Source organism: Danio aesculapii, chromosome 9 (assembly GCF_903798145.1).
Source record: "Danio aesculapii chromosome 9, fDanAes4.1, whole genome shotgun sequence".
Classification (NCBI taxonomy): domain Eukaryota; kingdom Metazoa; phylum Chordata; class Actinopteri; order Cypriniformes; family Danionidae; genus Danio; species Danio aesculapii.
The window spans coordinates 46,803,271-46,825,430 of record NC_079443.1 but is presented as its reverse complement, the minus strand read 5'-3'; the positions used below and the strand labels follow the sequence as shown (position 1 = coordinate 46,825,430).

Genomic DNA, 22,160 nt, shown 5'->3' with positions numbered 1-22,160 from the left:
GAACACTAACATTAATGTCTACTGTAATGTTATCTTGTTTTTGATCCTGGGGTCTTTCGAGTTATGCTATATTATTCTAGCGTTCAGCAATTGTTTTGTCATATAATACCACTGCATCTCCATGCTGGAGCATTACCTTACAGTCATGTCATCTGTTGTTATTAAGTCGGAGCCGGATCAAAGTCTTTGTATCTTGTCAAGACTGAAAGTTTTTAATGTGAACCATGGGTTTTTCTGCAATCAGCCAGTCTGAGGATAAGAAGGCCCACGTTTATGACAAATGCACACACACACATACACACACCACCTGAAATTGTCATTTGAGAGTCTTCTGGGAGTTTCACCCACATACAGAAGAATATTAAAAGCATTGACCTTGGCCTGGCCTCGCTTCCCCCTAAACCTTCACCAAACTCTGCTCTCTTGCGTCCCGGGCTGCTTCTGAGGGCCATATTTCTAACCTAAATGATCTTGTATGGAAATGCGTCTGTCTGAAGTAGCAGACAGGGCTGTGATGTTAAGTGGCTTTGACAGAGCAGAGATTTAAGCGCTCGGTTGAGTCTCAGAGTTTGCCTGCTGTTATATCAGACGCAGCGTTAATGCCAGAAAATCACGCAAAGATCTTCTATAGCATTTTACACAAGACTCATCCGTATGAACTGGAAGAACAGCGGCGTTTCACCAGAGCAAGACCGGCAAACAGTCACAGCAGATTTGGACAGTTGCTCAGTTTGAGCTGCAGCAGATCATCTTGACCATGTCTACATGCCTAAATGCCTTGAGTTGCTGCCATGTGATTAGACTGAATTTGTGTTAGAGCAATTGTACCTATTAAAGTGGCCAGTGAGTATAAATAGATTACTAGTACACCTTACTAGTACTAGGTTAGACCCCCTTTTGTCTTCAGAACTGCCTTAATCCTTGGTAGCATAGATTCAACAAGGTACATTAAATATTCCTCAGAGATTTTGGTCCATATTGACATAATAGGATCACGCAGTTGCTGCAGATTAGTTGGCTGCACATCCATGATGCGCATCCCCCGTTCCACTACATCCTTAGGGTGCTCTATTGGATTGAGATCTGGTGACTGTGGAGGCCATTTAAAAAACCAGTCGGAGATGATTAGTGCTTCATGACATGGCGCGTTATCCTGCTGGATGTAGCCATCAGAAGATGGGTACACTCTGATCATAAAGAGTACCACAATACTCAGGTAGGCTGTGGTGTTGACACGATGCTCAATTGGTACTAATGGGCCCAAAATGTGCCAAGAAAATATCCCCCACACCTTTACACCACCACCACCAGCCTGAATCATTGATACAAGGCAGGATGGATCCATGCTTTCATGGTGTTGACGCCAAATTCTGGCCCTACCATCCAAATGTTGCAGCAGAAATCGAGACTCATCAGACCAGGCAACTTTTTCCAATCTTGTATTGTCCAATTTTGGTGAGCCTGTGTGAATTGTAGATTCAGTTTTCTGTTCTTAACTGATAGGAGTGGCACCTGGTGTGGTCTTCTGCTGCTGTAGCCCATCTGCATACCTCTGTTGTAACGAGTAGATATTTAAGTTACTGTTGCCTTTCTATCAGCTCGAACCAGTCTGGCCATTCTCCTTTGCAGACCAGCCCGTCTGGAACCAAAAACCATGCCTCGTTCAAAGTCACTTAAATCACCTTTCTTTCCCATTCTGATGCTCGATTTGAACTGCAGCAGATCGTCTTGACCACGTCTACATGCCTAAATGTGTTGCGTTGCTGCCATGTGATTGGATTAATTTTGCGTTAATGAGCAGTTGGACAGATGTACCTAATAAAGTGGCCAGTGAGTATAGATGGATGGATGGATAATTATAGATTTAGAAAATTAAACAATAACATTGTTTACATTTTAACAGAACTAAATTGAAATTTGACAAAAAAAAATCATAAGTTTACAAAAGATGCAATAGTTATAAAGGAGTAATAATTTGATGAATTTATGAATTTTATAATTTCAATTAAATGGGCAATTATAATTTCAATCCAATTTATTTTAGTTCAGAAAAAAAGATTTTAGAAAGTAATAAGCAAAATTTTGAATAAAATTAAAACAGGTTTAATTTAGGAAATAAACCGAAATTTTGAGCCAGTACTCTATTATAAAAGAGATTTTAAATGTCTTTATATTTTTATTTTTATTTAACAGGGCTAAATAATACTTAAAACACAAAACAGCAATGCCCATCAGCGGTAAGAGATAAACATCATTTCAACATAATAGAAATCTATGTAAATACCAACATAATATTGAACACTGACGTATGTTTCGCTATAAAAATCTTGTACAAAAACATTAATTTTCCTTTTCCAGTCTGAAGCAAACCATCCTGGGAACTTGAAATGTTCAACTCAGTCAGTTTAATTTCTCCTTAACACAATCAAATTTTAAGTTCACTTTTTTTTACTAAGCAAACTGACATATTTAAGTGAAATAAATCTAATTTAATTCAATCAATTTCAACTACTCTATGGACTATTTGGACCATATACGATAGTTTGGTGTTGAAGGACCCCCGGACCCAAAAAACCAACTCTATTTCTCAGAGTCTGTATAACCACGCAACATTCCCAGACGCTCAAAGCCCATATAATGTCACCGACTTCAAAAGCGACATGAAAGGTGTAGATATCTTCTCAACTACGTTTCATTGCCAGGCTAGAGGGAAAACAGGCCAATCTGGTTCATATTATTTGATAAGCATCCCATTTTCGGAGGTATTTTAATAGCTGAGAACTATTTCTTTTCAAGGCTGGGATGTTAACTCCACACGGTCGCAAAGGGGGCCCCGGCACGGCAAAGTTTGCAGGGGTCACTGTATCTTTTATTATGTAACGACACCACTCAGCAGGAAACCTGGTTGACGCTTTATGCCACTGTGATGGCCGGGCAGGATCAGTTCTTTTCTCCTGGTTTTCATTACGTTCTCCTTCCAGATCTCCGTATGGGGGTCAGTGACAGATATGCACGTCTGGAAAGTGAAAAAGAGGATTTCTGAAATCGTACATCTTTAAGAATGCAGTCTAAAACATATGTCGAGTGTAAGTAATGTCAGCATTTATTTCTGTTGTAAATGTTTCTCTTTCAAATTAATACCATTTAAATCAAAGGGTAACACATTATATGTGAAATGTCAAGTTTGCAAATAAGCTTTGTATTCATTTCAGTTTTATTTTTTAAAAATACATTATCAAAACAAAAGTCTTGTTGTCGATCCCAGTTGTAAGAGCAACAAATAATAACGACTTCTAGTTTGGAAAAGTGGTAGAAGATTAGATTTATCCGAGGAATCATCTGTTGAACTGCATCCCAATCATATAAATATTGCAGAAGACCTATTGGAACCCGCATGGACACAAGATTTCTCAACAGAAATCAGTCAAGTTTGTTGAGAGATCTGTGGATGGCAACATCAACCGCCTGAGGTATCAAGACATGTGTGCAGTCCATTGCATTACAAACCACAGGAGAGGGCAAATTCTTCAGCAGGATAGTGCTCCTTCTCATACTTCAGGCTTCACATCAAAGTTCCGAAAGCAAAGAAGGTCAAGGGTGCTCCAGGATTGGGCAGCCCAGTCACCAGACATGAACATTATTGAGCATGTCTGGGGTAAGATGGAGGAGGCATTGAAGATGAATCCAAAAAATCTTGATGAACTCTGGAAGTCCTGCTAAGAACGCTTTCCTTGCCATTCCAGATGAGTTTACTAATTAGTTATTCGAGTCATTGCAGAGATGTATGGATGCAGTCCTCCAAGCTCATGGAAGTCATACACGATATTAATTCTTTTCCACTGCACCATGACTTTATATTCTATACTGTACATTATTTCTGTAATGAAAAGTGACAAGACTTTTGTCTAAGCAATGTCAGATCTTACTGTCTAATCAAATAATTAAAATCAAGGCATGATCATATTTTATTCTGGCATAATAGGCATAATCTAGGACCTTTGACTTTCCTATAAGCTGCTTCTGATACCAAGTGATCAACTAGAAGGCAAGTTATTATTTGTTGCCCCTAAAACTTGGATAGGCAACAAGACTTTTGCTAGGTAGTGTAATCATATCATAATTCCAAGGGAATAACAACTCAAATTTTTATTAAATAAAACTCCAAAATATGTTTGAAATGGAACCACGCGGTGTGCGTTGAACATCCTGTTCTGATGAAGCAAGAGTTGGAACTATAGCAGCTGAGAAGTCCATTCTTTGTGTTCTTACCCGAAGTATTGTAGGGACTGATAAAATCAGTATAAACATGTTCCTAATACTGCAAAATACACTCAATGTTTCAGTCACTGTCCTAGCCATCCAGAAAAAAAGAGGACAACCCAATTGAGTTAAGGGAAATGGAACTAATTATTGTGATCCAAACATTTGCCTTTCAGGATAAAAAGATAAACATTTCAGATGAAGCCAGGATAATCCACTTACCTTACCACTTACCTGATTATATTGACAGAAGAGTTATCAGATTTTTAGGCACTGTATAATATCATTGCACCTGCTGCAGCCATGGTACTGCAGCAAATTTCCTTGATTATTACACCAGAATGAGAGTATAGTGCCTAGAAAATAGCAACTTTTCCAACCCAGGCTCATTCTGATTACGCACTCCTGCACACTTTTCTGAAGAGCGACAAATACGTTCCAGGAGGTACATTTTTTGCAGTTTTTGTTTTTCGTGAATTCACCAGGGGGCGCTGTGTACGTTTTTTGAGATTTCAAATTTCTCTTGCGAGTGCCATTTGCATCTGCTCTTCTCGCATAAATCCACCAGAGGCTGCTGTTGACTGACTGACTAACTGACAGACTCGACTGACCCACCCTCCTCCTTCCCTATACCCAACCAATAGTGTTTTAAAAAAACACCGACTGACCAGCACGCACTCGCTTCAAAACCCCAACCGACAGTTTTCAAATGCAAACCCAGAAAAAGAAAGCCCTCGCCTGACTTTTGCCATGTTTTCAGATTTTACCACATTCTCACCCTGTTATTTACCTGTTTATTTTATTTTTTTGTCTTTTGTTTTTGTCTTACCTGTTGTTTTCAGAACTGTTCTTCACCAGACTTAAACCCCGTCATCACAGTCAATTACGCTTCTCAAATCCTCCGACCTACATGCTGAGCCACTGGACAAACTGGTAACAGCGAAAAGAAACGGCATCATACCGCCCCGTAGCAGTCGTTTTTAAAGATAAAATGCAGCCATAAGTTCCTCTGGCTACATAATTCGAGATCTCCATAAATGTATATAAGGGTACGCTTTCAGAATGAGCCTATGTTGAGCTTCTCATTTCATTTTCATCACAAGAAACTACAGAAGAGTCCAGCTCTTAAAATAGGAAAATGATCAAAATTCTTTGGTAATTTTTCAAGCGAGATGCTAATGGTCTAATCCTATTCAATGATTTATGCTAAGCTAAGCTAAAAGTGCTCCCGCCAGAAACTGAGATCAGCTGAATGGATTCAAAAATGGTAAAACTCAACTCTTAAACTTTAGGGAGTTGTAAAATAAGCTTATGTCCAAAGAAAAAAAAAGAAAAAAAAGGAAGTGTTCTTTTAATCGTGCATGGTTTATGTTGCTGTTGATTGGGCTGACTATATGTTTTTAACACATTAAAACAGGGGTCACCAAACTTGTTCCTGGAAGACCAGTTTTCCTGCAGATTTTAGCTCCAACCCTAATCAAACACACCTGAACAAGGTAATCAAGGTCTTACTAGGTACACTTGAAACATCCAGGCAGGTGTGTTGAGGCAAGTTGGAGCTAAACCCTCCAGGACCAAGATTGGTGATCCCTGCATTAGAACAAGAAAGCTGTATTTCAAACCTTGTTACACACCACTAACAGGAAACATGTTTTAACCATAGCAAAACATTGTGCACCAGTTTGAGCTGGAATATGCCTCTGACCTTGACCCATGATGGACTTCTTGGTGATGTAATTTCCTGTGTAGCATTATTCTTTAAATCAGAAGCCGTGTCTCATTCAGAAGCTGCATCCTCCGAAGGATGCATTTGAAGTGCACTGCGTTATCGTGGCGCGATGGAGGCTGTCTCATTTTTAAAAAATTCAAAGACTCCTTCAAACACAGCCTCAAAATGCGTCCTTCGCTTCCCAGGTGATGAAGGACACAACCGGTGGATTCTTCCCAGTCTTGAACATCCCAAGATTCATTGCGTGCTGTTAACGGCAGAACTCAGATTAAATGTATGAATTAAGTTTTTTTTACTTGCCTATCTAAATACATCTAGAATTGAACTATAAGAACTATATTTCCAGCTTCTGTAAACCTTGTTTTGCTTTCAGATCGCTTAAAAAAAGTTTTAAAATCACTTTGAAAAAAAGTCATTACAAATTTTTATCAGCGCTTATTAACAGCAGCTGTGACTGTTGCCTGTTTACAAGATCTGTCCTCTGTAAGCTAGATCGTCCCATTTCAAAACGCTCGGTTCAGCCTGTGTGGACTTGGAAGGACTCCCATTTGAAGTCTGCATCCTTCAGAGGATGCAGCCTCTGAAATGAGACACAGCAAGAGTGTACCGAAAGTTTTATTTCAGTATGTTGATGTGCTTCCAACTGAAATGGAATATTGAGTAGGGGGGCGGGCTTTCTTTTTACGCATCATTCCCTAGTAGCGAACTAACGTTAAGAGGGGCGTGGTTAAGAATATTGTAGGACCGCCTACGGTGACCGAGAGAGCTTAACACGCTGCAATTTAAAAAAGCACATGCAATTGCAAAAACACCAGCAAATAAGGAAACGATCTTCATCAATTTGACAGCACACGTGTTGCAAATTGATCACAGCACAAACAACTGAAGAAACATGTAGCAAATTGATCACAACACAAACAACTGAAGAAACATGCTGCAAATTGATCACAACACAAACAACTGAAGAGACACGCAGCAAATTGGTCACAACACTTGCAAATATCCACATAACACACCGGAAATGTTTCAAGGGGACCCAAAAACATGACAGACCCTGCTGAGATATGGGTGTTATTATGCCATGACTGTTGCTTACTTTATTCGATGACTTTTTGCGATTGCATTTACTTTGATAAATTACAGCGTGTTAAGCTCTCTTAGCCACCGTAACCGCCACTAAAGCGAATGATCAGACTTTGATTATCATAATAAATGTTATTTTCAGTGAATTATCTTTGCACAGACTACTTTTTTCAGCAAAAGAACACTGTGAACAAATTCTACACAATCGATTGTGTTGGGACCACATAAAGGAATTAAGTTAACATTATTTTCTACACATTTAAGTGGATTTAACTTAAAACAATTAAATTGTCCCAAAAAAACTGAGTAAAAAAGTGAGTAAGACTTTCCAAACTGCTTGTGACTGCGCTTCTTGGTTTTCAGTTTCATTCTTGCTTGCTCCATGCCCAATAAGAAATCTATGAAGTCAATTTCTTTAATTTTCACTCAGTCATACATAAACAAATAAAAATAAAGTAAATCAAAAATGATCTCAAATTTCAACCATCACGGATATGGTAAATAAAACTGTGACTCCGCGGTTTTCTAAAGAACGCCCTGCCGTCAGATTTAACAGTCGCAGTTCTAAAGAGCCCACACACAATTTTTAACATGCTACATCTCCTCAATGCAAAATGCACAGAATATCCATCTGAACTACACATATGAATAATCTAAGTTCTCAAATGCAAATGATTCAAAACTAAAATATTCAAAACTGAAATGCATATATAACATAGGTTATCGAATCCAAACAAATAGGCTTCTACACTGACTGAAGATGTCACAATGACAAGTGATGAGGTCACAGGGAGGTTATGTGACAAGCAGAATTCAGCACACACCATCATTCATTCATTCATTATTCTCCGGCATAGTCCTTTTATTCATCAGGAGTCACCACAGCGGAATGAACCACAAACTTATCCAGCATATGTTTTACACAGCGGATGCCCTTCCAGCTCCTGGAAGAAAACCTACGCCAACACGATGGAACATCCAAACTCCACACAGAAATCCTGAACTCGGAAAACACCGAAGACTCAAACCAGCGACCTTCTTGCTGTGAGGTGACAGTGCTAACCACTGAGCCACCGTGTCGTCTGCACACCATCATAATAATGCCTATTGTTTCCCTTACCATTTACAAACCCTATGAGGCAGCTAAAAGTGCACAGATATCATTGCCAAGTACTGTAACAATCACATGAGGCCTTGTCTAAACTCCGCACTTCTTCTACTGGGACCGGGATCCATAGTGCTGTGGTGGCAGCGATCAAAACATCTCAGCATCAACCGCACCGTTCTGACCATAGACCATCTTCATTACAGTCAAACGCCTGGCTTTTCTCATCCGCTTTAATGCACAAGGCTTCTTTCAGCATATACTGTCACAACAGGTCAGAAGATCAGCCTACAGCGCTGTTGTGCTCAGGGGACAAACCACAGACCAAACGCGAGTCTTATTTTTTCCTCCAAATCATAAGTCTTTGGATCATTTACCGACATCAGAGTTGTTGCCAGATGAGTTATTGACTTACCCACGGGTATGTCTTCTGTGGTAATTACAAAGACTTTGTGTGCGTGGAAACTATCACACAGTGACTCTTTGTGTGTTTCGGCAAGAATCGAGAGCTTGGGAAATAAACTTCTCAGGCGGCTTTACAATACGACAGCTCTGGAATATGTATCGCCCATTACGATAATGTGTTTTTGTTGAACAGAGGGTTCGAAGATTCATTGTCTTCTTTTGTGGAGAGTTAGTCACTGTGCGGTCTGTGCAACAAAACACTTGATAAATCTTTGATGCTTTGTAAAACTAGCAGTGGATCTTCACTCAAGACATCCATTGATTAAAATGAAAGATTTCGCATGAATGTTTCCTTGATTATGATTTTTTTTTTGCTTTAACTAAAGTTTATTGCTGTTTAAGCATAAAAAACATCTGCAAAGTTACAATGCTCAAAGATCAGTGCAAAGGGATATAATTTAGTTTTTTTAGCTTAGTCCCTTTATTAATCCAGGGTCGCCACAGCGGAATGAACCGCCAACTCATCCAGCACATGTTTTACGCAGCAGATGCCCTTCCAGCCGTAATCCATTCCTGGGACAACATCCATACACACTCACTCACACACTATGGACAATTTAGCTTACCCAATTCACCTGTACCGAATGTCTTTGGACTGTGGGGGAAACCAGAGCACCCGGAGGAAACCCATGCAAACGCAGGGAGAACTTGCAAACTCTACACAGAAACGCAACTGACCCAGCCGAGGCTCGAACCTGCAACCTTCTTGCTGTGAGGCGATAGCACTACCTACTGCGCCACTGTGTCGCCCTCTGAAGATGCTGGACTTTTTCACTGCGTACGGGTGTAGTAATGAGCAAAGAAAGAAAACAAATCACAGCGGCATAACATTTCATAGGTAAGATTTAGTTTTTGTATGTTACGATTTTTTGTACTAAACAATTTACGTTATTGATGATAATAGACACTTACTGCATTGACCATAAGGCAAAGGAGCACCAACCTGCACTAAATTCTAGGTTTACGCTAGTCAAATTGAATAAAATCAGCAAACAATGTAAATAAAATATGACAACAAGATGCTGCGCTGCCAGAAACTTGTATTATTGTCAGTTAAGTGACATAACGGCTAGTTTTTGAAGTAACTTAAGGGTTCCTGATAACATAACAGTGACTGCGCCTCAATGTGCATATTGTCCACCCTAAATTATTGAATATTACAAATGCTATATACCATTTAGATCCGAAAGGTGAATTGCACATTGAGACGCAGGAATATCAATGGTTCACTCAAGTCATTCATAACAGTTAGAACTAGAAGTCCCTCCGTTAGAATTAGAAGTGAAGCAGGAGAGAGGGTGTGTTTCAGGGCACGGATTAAACCAAATTTAACCAGGTAGGGAGGATATGCACACAAACACACACTCTTTTTCGCCAATGCGGTCACTTATCACTTCGCCGGGAAAACTCCTGATCATAGATATATGTATAGATGTCTACATATCTATGGCTCCGTTATGGCAAGTTCTCTTACTGCCACCTTGGTCCCATATTCGTTTCAAAGGAGCGCTAACCTGTACTAAAATGACGGCTCTATTGACACATTCCTTCCAATAGACAACAATAGTGGTGGTCATGGAGGAGTGAAGATCATGAGACTGATTCCTGTGACGCTCCAGGGACAGACGATTTTTCACTGAGGTCCAGCTTCCAGCCTTCGCCGCTGATACTGCAGCTCTGCACAAGACGTTTTACCAGTGGAGAAATTGAAATGGTCGTGCCCAACGAAGTCTGGTTTCTCTCGAGGTTTTTTCTTCACTTTCGCCAACTGGTGTGTTTTTTTTTCCCTCGCTGCTGTCGCCACTGGCTTGCTTGGTTTGGATCGGTAGAGCTGCACATCGTTGGATTTGCTCTTCAGTGTTTGGACTCTCAGTAGTGATTATTAAACCACACTGAACTGAACTAAACTGAACTGAACTTAAACACCTGAAAACTGAAACTACACTGTTCCAATTTACTATGACCTTTTATGTGAAGCTGCTTTGACACAATCTACATTGTATAAGCGCTATACAAATAAAGGTGAATTTAATTGAATTGAATAGCGTACGCGATATCTAATCTAAATATCTATGCTCAGGCAGTATGCTCGGGAATTCTTTCTGAGTGGAAAAAACATCAATTCTCCAAAATTGCTTGCCAAGCTTAGTTTCATTCAAGACGATGGGGTATAAAATAGAATTGGGATTGGGCCTGAGTGATTAGCCAATCAAGACACAATGGTTCAGCTGGCAAATCAAAGCCCGCTGCTGATTTCTAAGAAGAAAATGTGGGAAAATAATGTGATTTATTAAAAAACAAAGTATGAACGTGTTAAAGTGTACCCAATAAACACAATCAAGCTTTTCAAAATAACTGATTAGCCACCATTTTTTAAATCTGAATAATCTCTCAGTCCCATAAAGACTTCAGCATTTTAAAGGGTCACGAAACACCAAAACACATGTTTAGGGATGTTGAGAGTCATATATATGTCCCACGTTGCTAAAAACACTATTAGCACACATATAAAAAGTGTTTCATGAGATCTTTGTGTAAATTCCAGTGTGGAGATTGGCTGTCTGTAGCGGCCGGTACAAAGTGACGTCACTGAGTTTTCAGCACACCTGTTTATTAATTCATGAGAAAGACTTGGTTCAAACCAATCAGCGCGCTCTATTGTGAACAAGATGCAACTTCATTAATATGCATGATATAGATTCAAGGACTCCTTTTACCTGTTACAGTGTTCAGAGAGACACCACGTTGTGTTGCCAACTGTGATTCAAACAAGTAGAAGAAGAATTGTTCGGAGACATGGGTTGCCAGTGTTGCGTTTATAAATATGCCGCAATGAAGGTTTTGTTTTAGTTTACCTGTGACGAGAGTACAGCTAGCGTGTGGACCCACATGTGTGGATTACAGTGGTCTGCTAACAAGTGACAAAAATATGTTTGTAAGGAACATGTTTAACCTGGGAGCTTTTTGCATCTGGAAATTGTGAAATCCGAATTTGCTGCTCGTTTCCTTTTAAAAAGACAAGGATCCCAGTTCATGTTGATTGTCCTGTCTCTAGAAATCTGGTAAGTGTGTGATTAATGTTCGTTGTTTATGTTTCTCAAGATGGCAAAGGTGTTTGTGTTGTGTTGCTGCTGTGAAAATCAGGCGCATGCAAGTACTGAAAACTCCCCTTTTCATACAAACTGTTCCCTCTTTCGTCACTCGACACCTCCCCACCTAAACAAAGCTGGTCTCACCCACTTTCCTGATTTTTTTCAAACTAGAGGTGAAAAACCCTGCTGAGATGGGGGTTCATGGCCCTTTAAAAGAATCTCTTGAAGGTTTTATTAGGAAATGTAGTTGTGAATTTACAAATAGTCTGCAAATACCGGAGAACAGATGTAGCACATTGATCAACATTAGTTTTCAATTACACTCACGAAAATAAAATATTCAACTCGTTTAGTTTTGTCTTCATTCATTTTTTGTTTTGGTAGTGTCTTAAAGTCTTAAAACACTTGATTTTTTACAGCACGTTTTAAACATAATAGTTTAAATTCTAAAACTAATTTCTAATAACTACTTTTTTTATATAATAATAATATTGTACTAGTTATTTTGCAAGATAGTTGTATTCAGACAAAGTCCCTTTAAGTAGTCTATAGTCTTTGACTCAGATTTAAGTGTAATTTAAATAATTAGGAAAAGACTCCAACTACGAAAGTTGGAATAATTAGTCAAGTTATTGAATAACTGATTTGTTGTGTAGATGATCAAAAATATACAGTAAATATTTCTTAAGAAGGCTAATATACTGAGCTTAAATAGTTTTTAAAAATTAAAAACTGCTTTTATTCAGTACTTCATCAAGACTTATTGACTCCAGAAGACTTTTTACTTTATAGGAAACACTGTGGAAATTTTCTTGGTTTGTTAATAACTTTAACTTTAACATTATTTTGAATAAATGGGAGGGCAAAAAATTTATAATACTTCAACTGTAGGCCTATCTGTTAAATTTTACAGGTGTAAAAATGTGCTTTTATGTACTTGAATGATAGTGTCAAATAAATTAACAAGGAAGATTATTATGAGTTTAAGTTTTTTTAATTATCTTGTTTATGAAGACTGCAGAGTGATGCATGACAAAAAATGACTTCGAATAATTGTTTAAGTATTTTGTGATATATGTTAAAGTGTGCCCCTAAAAGTACAAGTGACCCCTCCACGGCCCCCCAGTCACTCTGGTCTAGAACCGCCACTGCCCGGGACCAAATTATTTTTTGTAAAATGAATCTGGGTGTTAAATTTATAGGGCTCTGTGATTTCCACGATGTGGAAATTGTGGATGGAATCGTAGAATCCAGTCATGAAAAACAGAATTCAACATATTGTGCAATGTTGGAGTGAATTTTGATGAATAAATCAAATGAAGGAATCACATTCCTATGTGGGCTAGTGTCTGTGAATGTTAAAATCACACACACAAAAAAAAACTGGCTGCATGACATTGGGAAAACTGACAATTGGCACTTTTCCCTGTGATACATATTGTGATATGAAAATTTCACCAGATGACTTGAATATCTGGAATAATGGAAAGAATGCATTATTTCTCCAATCACTGGTGTGATTATTTTGAAGAAAGTGCATCTGCAAAATATAATAAACAAATTACAAACACAGATAATGTGCCATTTTCTGTTGAGCAGAGGGTTTGAAGATTCATTGTCTCCTTTTGGGGAAAGTTAGTCATTATGCGGTCTGTCCAAAACCCCCCAAAAACTCAACATCTTTGATGCTTTGTAAAAAACTATCCATGGATTTTCACTTAAGACGCCCATTTGTTTTCCTTTTACAAACACGATTGTATTGTGAAACTCATTCAATCGAGTGCAAAACGATGGCGTTTGCGAATTACGAGCACAGATGCATCACCCTTCAAATATGCGCTGCGTGCAAAGTGTAACTCCGCTCCAGATTTACCCAGAATCCTCTGACGACGCGTGGCGGATGTCCGTGTGATGGAAAAAAGACCTCACCCTTCACTAGGATAATGTCTGCTCAGCTGTGAGGCTCAATGGAGCGGCTCATGTCAGTTATTTTGCAGCTGTGTGTTGAGTGATATTCTTCACAACGGTCACCAAATGTTCCTGCCCAAGCAGCGACGCCTTGAGAGCATTACAGACTTCCTGGTGGCCTGCGTTTTATAATGGTTTATACCAACATCTGTCTCCGAGACCCCCATCTACACATGCATAAACACACATATACAGTTGAAGTCAGAATTATTAGCCTCCCTGTATATTTTTCCCTAATTTCTGTTTAACAGAGAGATTTTGTCAACACATTTCTAAACGTTTTAATAACTCATTTCTAATAACTGATTTCTTCTATCTTTGCCATGATGACAGTAAATAATATTTTACTAGATATTTTAAGACTCTATACAGCTTAAAGCATACCTGTCAACATTGGGATGTGAAAATAAGGGATACAAAAAATATATTTTTCCCCAAACTACTAAATATGTTCATCTGGAACCCTTGAAACGGTCGGTAATATGTTTTTATATTATTTACAAAGGATAGAATATACAGCATCCATTAGAAATTCATTAGAAATCAATAGCTATTATGGACATTTTTTTTTTTATCAAGCTATCAAATCTCATTAACCTTTTCTTCCCTGTACAATTGAAACATTCTGATTAAAGAGCAGCGAATGAATATCTCATATGATTTTTCATTTGATTACATTAAATAATCACTTTAAGAATGTACAGAATTATAATGAAAGCATTCGATTACCTCCTAATTGTATGCTCATTTAAGACAAAATTTGTTGTTTAAAAGAAAACCCACCAAAGATCGACACATTTAGATGTTGTTATTATTATTATTATTATTATTATTATTATTATTATTATTTATTGTTGTTATTATTATTATTATTATTATTATTATTATTATTATTATTATTGTTATTATTATTATTATTATTATTATTATTTATTATTATTGTTGTTATTATTATTATTACGATTATTATTATTATTGTTATTATTATTATTATTATTACGATTATTATTATTATTATTATATTATTATTATTATTATTGTTATTATTATTATTATTATTGTTATTATTATGTGTGGCGGTTCATTTCGCTTTGGCGAACCCGGATTAAAAAAGGGACTAAGCCGAAAGAAAATGAATGAATGAATGAATGAATGAATGAATATTTTGTGTACGGGCTATGTCATACACCCGGCGCAATAAGGTGCAAGATGTATTTGTCAAGATTTGTTGCTATTTTCAGACCAGTGCAACCCTAATTTTCCAGTTTTGCGTCAAGTTGTTAAAATAGTAAATCCATTTGCTCCACTTTGTTGACTCATGAGTGTTCCTGTCTAGAAAGGAGGTGTGTTAAGGCGCATTGTTGGTGCGTTGCTATTTTGAGGAACTAAAATAGACTGCTCAATTGACCAGCTGAAATCAGGTCTAAAGTCCAGCGCAGAGTGCGTTAGATGTGCACCTTAAACACATACACATCGCTTAATATACACAGGGTGTACAGCAATGCACAAATATCTTAACAAAAGAATTAAAGGATTAAAATATTACAAAAATTAATACTTTTTACATAAATTTAAAAACCACCGCCTTCATGCCTTCTTCATCTCGAGGGGCTTTTTTCAGTTTATTCATGACAATTTGCATTTGTATAATGTTGTTGTGGGTGGCGCAGTGGGTAGCATGATTGCCTGACAGCAAGAAGTTCGCTGGTTCAAGCCCTGGCTGGATCAGTTGGCATTTCAGTTTGCATTTGACGTGGGTTTCCTCCAGGTGCTCCGGTTTCCCCCACAGTCCAAAGACATGCGCTATAGGTAATTTGAATAAGCTAAATTGGCCGTAGTGTATGAGTGTGAATGCAAGAGTGTATGGGTGTTTCCCAGTGTTGGGTTGTGGCTGGAAGGGCATCCGCTGCATAAAACATATGCTGGATAAGTTGGCGGTTCATTTTGCATGGTGACTCCTGATGAATAAAGGGACTAAGCTGAAAAGAAAATGAATGAATAAATGAATAATGTTATTATTATTAGCAGTATTATGTATTATTTGCATATTTATATTTCTTTTAATAAAAACAAGTTTAGATTTGTCCACCTATTGAGTTTGGCATCCCCATATGGGGAATAAGAATAGGACGTGTGTTTGGATATAACTGTTTGACCACACTTCGTTATTATTCTTCACTTATTAGTTTGCTGGAATTAGAACTAAATTTAGAAATAGTTTTGGAACAAATCTTTTGCGCTTAACAAAGTAAATGAATTATCTAATGGATGTCTTCAGTGGAGTGCGTACAACACAGATTCCTTATTCATGAAAGTAAAGAAGTAAAGAGAAAGTAAAGAGGCTGAATGGAGGTGGCTCATTCTTTACTGCAGATGGTTTGTTTAACTGTTTTCTCACTAGTGAAGCATTCATTTTTTCCTCTTACAAAGTCCGCCATGTAAATAGTAAATGCGCTAGGGCACAACGCAACTGACAAGAGAATGGGAGATGAGTCTCTGATTGGTTTAATGCATGTTATGCTCAAAATACACCCATAACTTATTAAGAGAATAAGCACAACCCTGTTAGACCATGCGCCGGGAGATAAAAACTATGGGAGAAATATGGTAAACACCTTTATGTGAAGATAGAGGGATAGAATTGTAAAATACAGGAGAATCCTGGGAAAAATGAGAGTGCTGACAGGTATGGCTTAAGTGACATTTAAAGGCTTAACTAGTAGGTTCACTAGGTTAGTTAGGGTAATTAGGCAAGCCATTGTATAACGATAGCTTGTTCTGTAGACAATCAAAAAATATATAGCTTAAAGGGGCTAATAATATTGACCTTAAAATGGCTTTAGAATAATTAAAAACTGCTTTTATTCTAGCTGAAATAAAACAAATATGACTTTCTCCAGAAGAAAAAAATACTATAGGAAATACCATGAAAATTCCCTTGCTCTGTTAAACATCATTTATGAAATATTTGAAAAAAAAAATCTAAATTCATAAGATGGCTAATCATTTTGACTTTGACTGTATGTGTTTCCCCACAGGCTTACTAGCAGCGAGTTATGAAAAGGCATTCACTCTGATGGAAAGAGCAAGAGATGAGGCCTGCCAACAGCGTCCGCTCCATCAATCCGGCACAGGCACGCGTTTGCCAGTGATCCGTTCCATGAGATATGTAGTCGGGATGTGGGATTTCTTTTTTTTTTTCTTTTTTTTTATGAAAGGCTCTTTACCCAGAAGGAATGGATTTGCAGGCCTGCTTTGATCCCTCCTTTATGATTCTTTTATTTGTTTTAGCCACATCCCCTCTCTAAGCCGCACTTGGTGAAATGTGCTTTGAATTAGGAGTTTTTTTGGGGGGGAGCGGGTCCTGCGGATTTCTCACTTCGCCGCAGGAGGCAATGTGGTGGGCCGGAGTGCAACTGATCACCACCCTACACTGATAAACACTGTGCTTTTTCCTGTTAATATCATATGTGATATTTTTATGCGGACAATATTTATTAAATCTCATATATTTGTTGCTATTTAAAAACACTATATTTAGGCTTCTGGGGCTGTTTGTGTGATAAAATATAATAACTGAATTTTCAGTCTGCAGATTAGTGTGAAACGAAATGGTTTTGTCACTTGTGGCATTTTTATCACCACATGAACAGCAACCAAATATAATGTTTATAGTCATTTATAGTTCTGGGTTGATAGTCAAATTAATATAAAATACTTTTGAGTGTAAAAAAAAATCTGTTATTTTTATAAAAAGTGTAAGAAAAGTTACAGAAATTTACCATAAAATAATGGACGTTAAATTACAGAAATTTACCGTAAAATAATGACGTTAAATTACAGAATTTCATTATTAAATAACAGTTCTTAAATTACAGTATTTAACTGTAAAATAACAGCCATTAAATTGTAGAAATGTACGGTAAATAATGGCCATTGAATTGCAGAAATTTACTGTAAAATAACAGACATTAAATTACAGAAATGTATTTTAAAATAATAGACATTATATTACAGAAATTTATCATAAAATATCAGCCATTAAATTACAGAAATTTACCGTAAAATAACAGCAATTAAATTACAGAAATTTACCATAAAATAATGGTCGTTAAAATACAGAAATTTACAGTAAAATAACAGCCATTAAATTGCAGAAATTTACCGTAAAATAATGGTCATTAAATTACAGGAATTTTCCGTAAAATAATGGCCATTAAATTACAGAAATTATCGTAAAATATCAGCTGTTAAATTACAGAAATTTATCGTAAAATATCAGTGTTAAATTACAGAAATTTATCGTAAAATAATGGCCATTAAATTACAGAAATTTACCGTAAAACAGTGGATGTTAAATTACAGAAATTTACCGTAAAATGATGGACATTAAATTACAGAAATGTAACGTAAAAAAACAGCCATTAAATTACAGAAATTTACCGTAAAATAACAGTCGTTAAATTATAGAAATTTACTGTAAAATAACAGCCATTAAATTACAGAAATTTATCGTAAAATAACAGCCGTTCAATTATAGAAATTTACTGTAAAATAACAGCCATTAAATTACAGAAATTTACCGTAAAATAGAAATTTGCCATAAAACTATGGATGTTAAATTATACAAAATTTACTGTAAAAATAATGGATATTAAATTACAGAAATTTACCGTGAAATAATGGACATTACAGAAATTTACCATAAAATAACAGCCATTAAAATACAGAAATTTATCGTAAAATAACAGCCGTTAAATTATAGAAATTTGCCATAAAACAATGGACGTTAATTATAGAAATTTACCATAAAAATAATGGCCATTAAATTACAGAAATTTACCGTGAAATAATTGACGTTAAATTACAGAAATTTATCATAAATAACGGCCGTTAAAAGACACGTCTGAAAATGACAAACTACAAATTTCTGTAATTTAACATCTGTTATTTTATGCTTTTTTTCTGGCACCCTAGCTGCTAGAAAAATAATGTAAATAACGTATTTTTATTAGTGTACATATACAACCCACATGTACTTGGGGAAAAATAAATATTGCTTAAGCAAACAACATGATATTTGCATTAATTATTTATTTTTTATTAAATCAAACACTATTCGTCTCAAAGAAACCCAAGTGTAAAAGCACTGTTGTCATGAAGAACCTCAAGAGCCACACTGATGGACCAGTAGGCGTACATAAAAGCCCAAGTTTGGAAAACACTTCATTAAAGCGGTGTTCAGTTCATGCCCCTGTTTGACACGTGTCAGGCCTGTTTGTGATCGTTCGCATCTTAGGAAGTGGTTTGCCATCAGACATGCATCACACGTGTGTTTACTCCAAAACTGCCCCGTAAACAAAAATCATCTCTCAGCGGAAGTGAGCCTCTGGTGGATACTGTACAGACTGAAAAGTAAATAAACAAGCTGCGCGTAACACAGACCAAGAAAATAAACCTTACCGGAGAAACACACACTGCATCATAACATCTGCCCTTTGTCTCCGGCTGGCGTCCAGACTGTTGGGTAAATGGGAGCACGTTTCGTCTGGGAAAAAGCCAAGGCCTCGATAGCTCGTCTTCGGTTTCCACAGACTTCACCAGGAGAGCAATAAGGTCTGAAAAAGACAAAATGCCATGAGACGAGGCTTTTATCATGGCCTGCTGAGTCTCCAGGCTTTGATGAAGCGGTGTTTTATGATACTGTCAGGACGCCACATTCTCCAGTGACTAAAATGGAGTTGTTTTGATGGAGGTAGAGCACTCCGGTAAATAAAAACTTAAGTAGGTACTTGTTCTGAATGGTATTCTCGATGTGGTTGTACACCTATCAAGTCAATAAAGAAAATTTAGATGAAAGGTTAAAAAAGCCATATCTAATCAAAATCTGAATATATCTATGGATAAGTAGGTGAATATAAAGTGTACATGGGAATGATATAAATGGAGCCTCAAATATTATTGTTTCCTTGTTCTCACATAAAAGATATCCACTTGTTAAGTCTGATGTCACGTGAAGCAGCTTCAAACTCCAAGCACTCTATCAAACTGTATGGGAAGACTCAACAAATGGTAATAATAAACATTTACAAAGCACTGTAATGCTTTCAAAAATCATGATCGCAATATATGAACCCATGCCTCATATCAGATGGCCAGAAAGTGATCAACTTTTTATAAATTGTTCAAATATTGGTGTCGGTGATGCAGCAAGTGCAGAGACATGTACACTATGATTTAAAAAAAATCACTGTAATGTGTTATATATGACTAAAAAGAGGTCATAAACTAATATTTTCTCAATTCAACTAAGTAAAGCCAGAAACAGTAACGTTTTTTTATATGTCACAACTTAACAAGTGGATTGTACACTGCCTCTGAAACTTTCATCCATAAAATCGGATTGGGTTGGATTTTTTTCCATTTTTTCGCATCTAAAAAGGAATTCTGAGAGGTGTTTTGACAATTTAGGGCCGCTGCGATAAGCAAAATGGTGTCGGAGAAACGAATCAACTTGAGCTGCGTCAAAAATCTGTATCAGAAAGAGCTTTATTGCCAGGTATGTTCACACATACTAGGAATTTGTTTTCGTGACAGACCTTCTACAGTGCAACAGAATTACAGAGACAGGACAAAAAAACAGATAATAAATATATTTAAAAAAATTGAAGTAAGTAGTGAATGCAAATATACAAATTGACAAGTGTAAGTACAGATATATTACTATATACTACGTTATATGCGCAGCTGTTATGTGCAAATTAGCATGTAAAGTGTGTTGTTAAATAAGTGTATATGTGTATAAAAGTGTATGGCAAGTTGTGATGTTGGTTCCACAATTATTATCATCAAGTGTTCATGAGATGGATTTCCTGAGGGAAGAAACTGTTTCTGTGTCGGGTTGTTCTGGTGCGCAGTGCTCTGTAGCGTCGACCAGAAGATAAAAGTTCAAAGAGGCCGCGTGCTGGGTGTGAGGGGTCCAGAGTGATTTTGGTAGTCTTACTGCTCGCTCTGGATAAGTACAGTTCTTGGAGAGTAGGGAGGGTTGTACCAATGATTCACTCAGCAGTCCAAACTATTCGACGTAGTCTTCGGAGGTCGGATTTGGTAGCTGAGCTAAACCAGACAGTTATTGATGTGCAGAGGCCAGATTCAGTAATGAAGGTGTAGAACTGTTTCAGCAGCTCAACTTCCTTAGCTGACGAAGAAAGTACAGTATGCTAAAACAGTACGTGAGTCAAGTAGTATGCCTGAATGTATTCTAAAAGCAGTATGCGAAAAGTACCCGGATGACCTACTGGATCCGGCGAGATTCTGAAGTGCGCATATGATGGACACTATGATATGCCATGATGCACCTTGAGAGAATTTGTGAATGGGAGTGAAGCGACACAACTGACGTGGGTAGGTCACATGATCATGACAAAATGGCAGATACAGTACGTCCGAGTTACATAAAAGTCCCTTTAAGGCAAGTAATTTCACTCTGTGGCCATCTTTAAAACACCTCTCGGCCATTCTCTCTGAATGGGGAAACATCTAATTCTCCAAAACTGCTTGCCAAGCTGACGATTAAATTTCGTATTAGGAACAACCAATAAAACTAACGTTACCACTATCTGTTCCGGGACCTCATAATTTAAATATTAAGCACTGGCGATCAATGTCTGACTCCTGTACTAGTAGGCGGGGCTTTAGTCACCTTATTGACCGTTTCACTTTCCCCATTCAAAAAGATATGAGTGACATGTCTTGTGTATTCTATAGTCTTTGGTTACATTCATACTACTCACATTCATAGATCATAAATTACAGAATTTTACAGTAAAATGATGGTCGTTAAATTACAGAAATTCACAGTAAAATAACAGCCATTAAATTACAGACATTTACCGTAACACAATGGACGTTAAATTACAGAAATTTTGTGGAAAATAATGGTTGTTAAATTACAGAAATTTACCGTAAAATAATGGACATTACATTACAGAAATTTACCAAAAAATAATGGACATTACATTACAGAAATTTACCTTAAAATAACTGACATTAAATTACAGAAATTTATTATAAAACAACAGCCATTAAATTACAGATATTTACCGTAAAATAACAGCCATTAAATTACAGAAACTTACCGAAAATATTGGCTGTTAAATTATAGAAATTTTACATAAAATAACGGCCATTAAATTACAGAAATTTACCATAAAACAATGGACGTTAAATTACAGAAATTTACCGTAAAATGATGGACATTAAATTACAGAAATTCGCTGTAAAACAAGACGTTAAATTACAGAAAATTACCGTACAATAACAGCCATTAAATTACAGAAATTTACCGTAAAATATCAGCCGTTAAATTACAGAAATTTACCGTAAAATATCAGCCGTTAAATTACAGAAATTTATCATAAAATAAGAGCCGTTAAAAGACACGGCTGTAATTTCAAAT

The 22,160-nt window shown here is 36.9% G+C and overlaps 1 protein-coding gene across 4 annotated transcripts in view; it reads right to left on the bottom strand.

Moving 5' to 3' along the window:
- asb1 (ankyrin repeat and SOCS box containing 1) overlaps positions 1-22,160 on the bottom strand; it is a 106,603-nt gene that overhangs the window by 42,003 nt on the left and 42,440 nt on the right. For 3 of the 4 annotated variants that reach the window (XM_056465886.1, XM_056465888.1, XM_056465889.1), the window contains exon 6: positions 19,166-19,320. The gene's annotated coding sequence lies outside the window, so the exon portion shown is untranslated. Of the gene's footprint in view, positions 1-2,316; positions 3,017-19,165; positions 19,321-22,160 lie in introns of those variants that run through there. The other variant, XM_056465890.1, reaches the window with a different exon arrangement.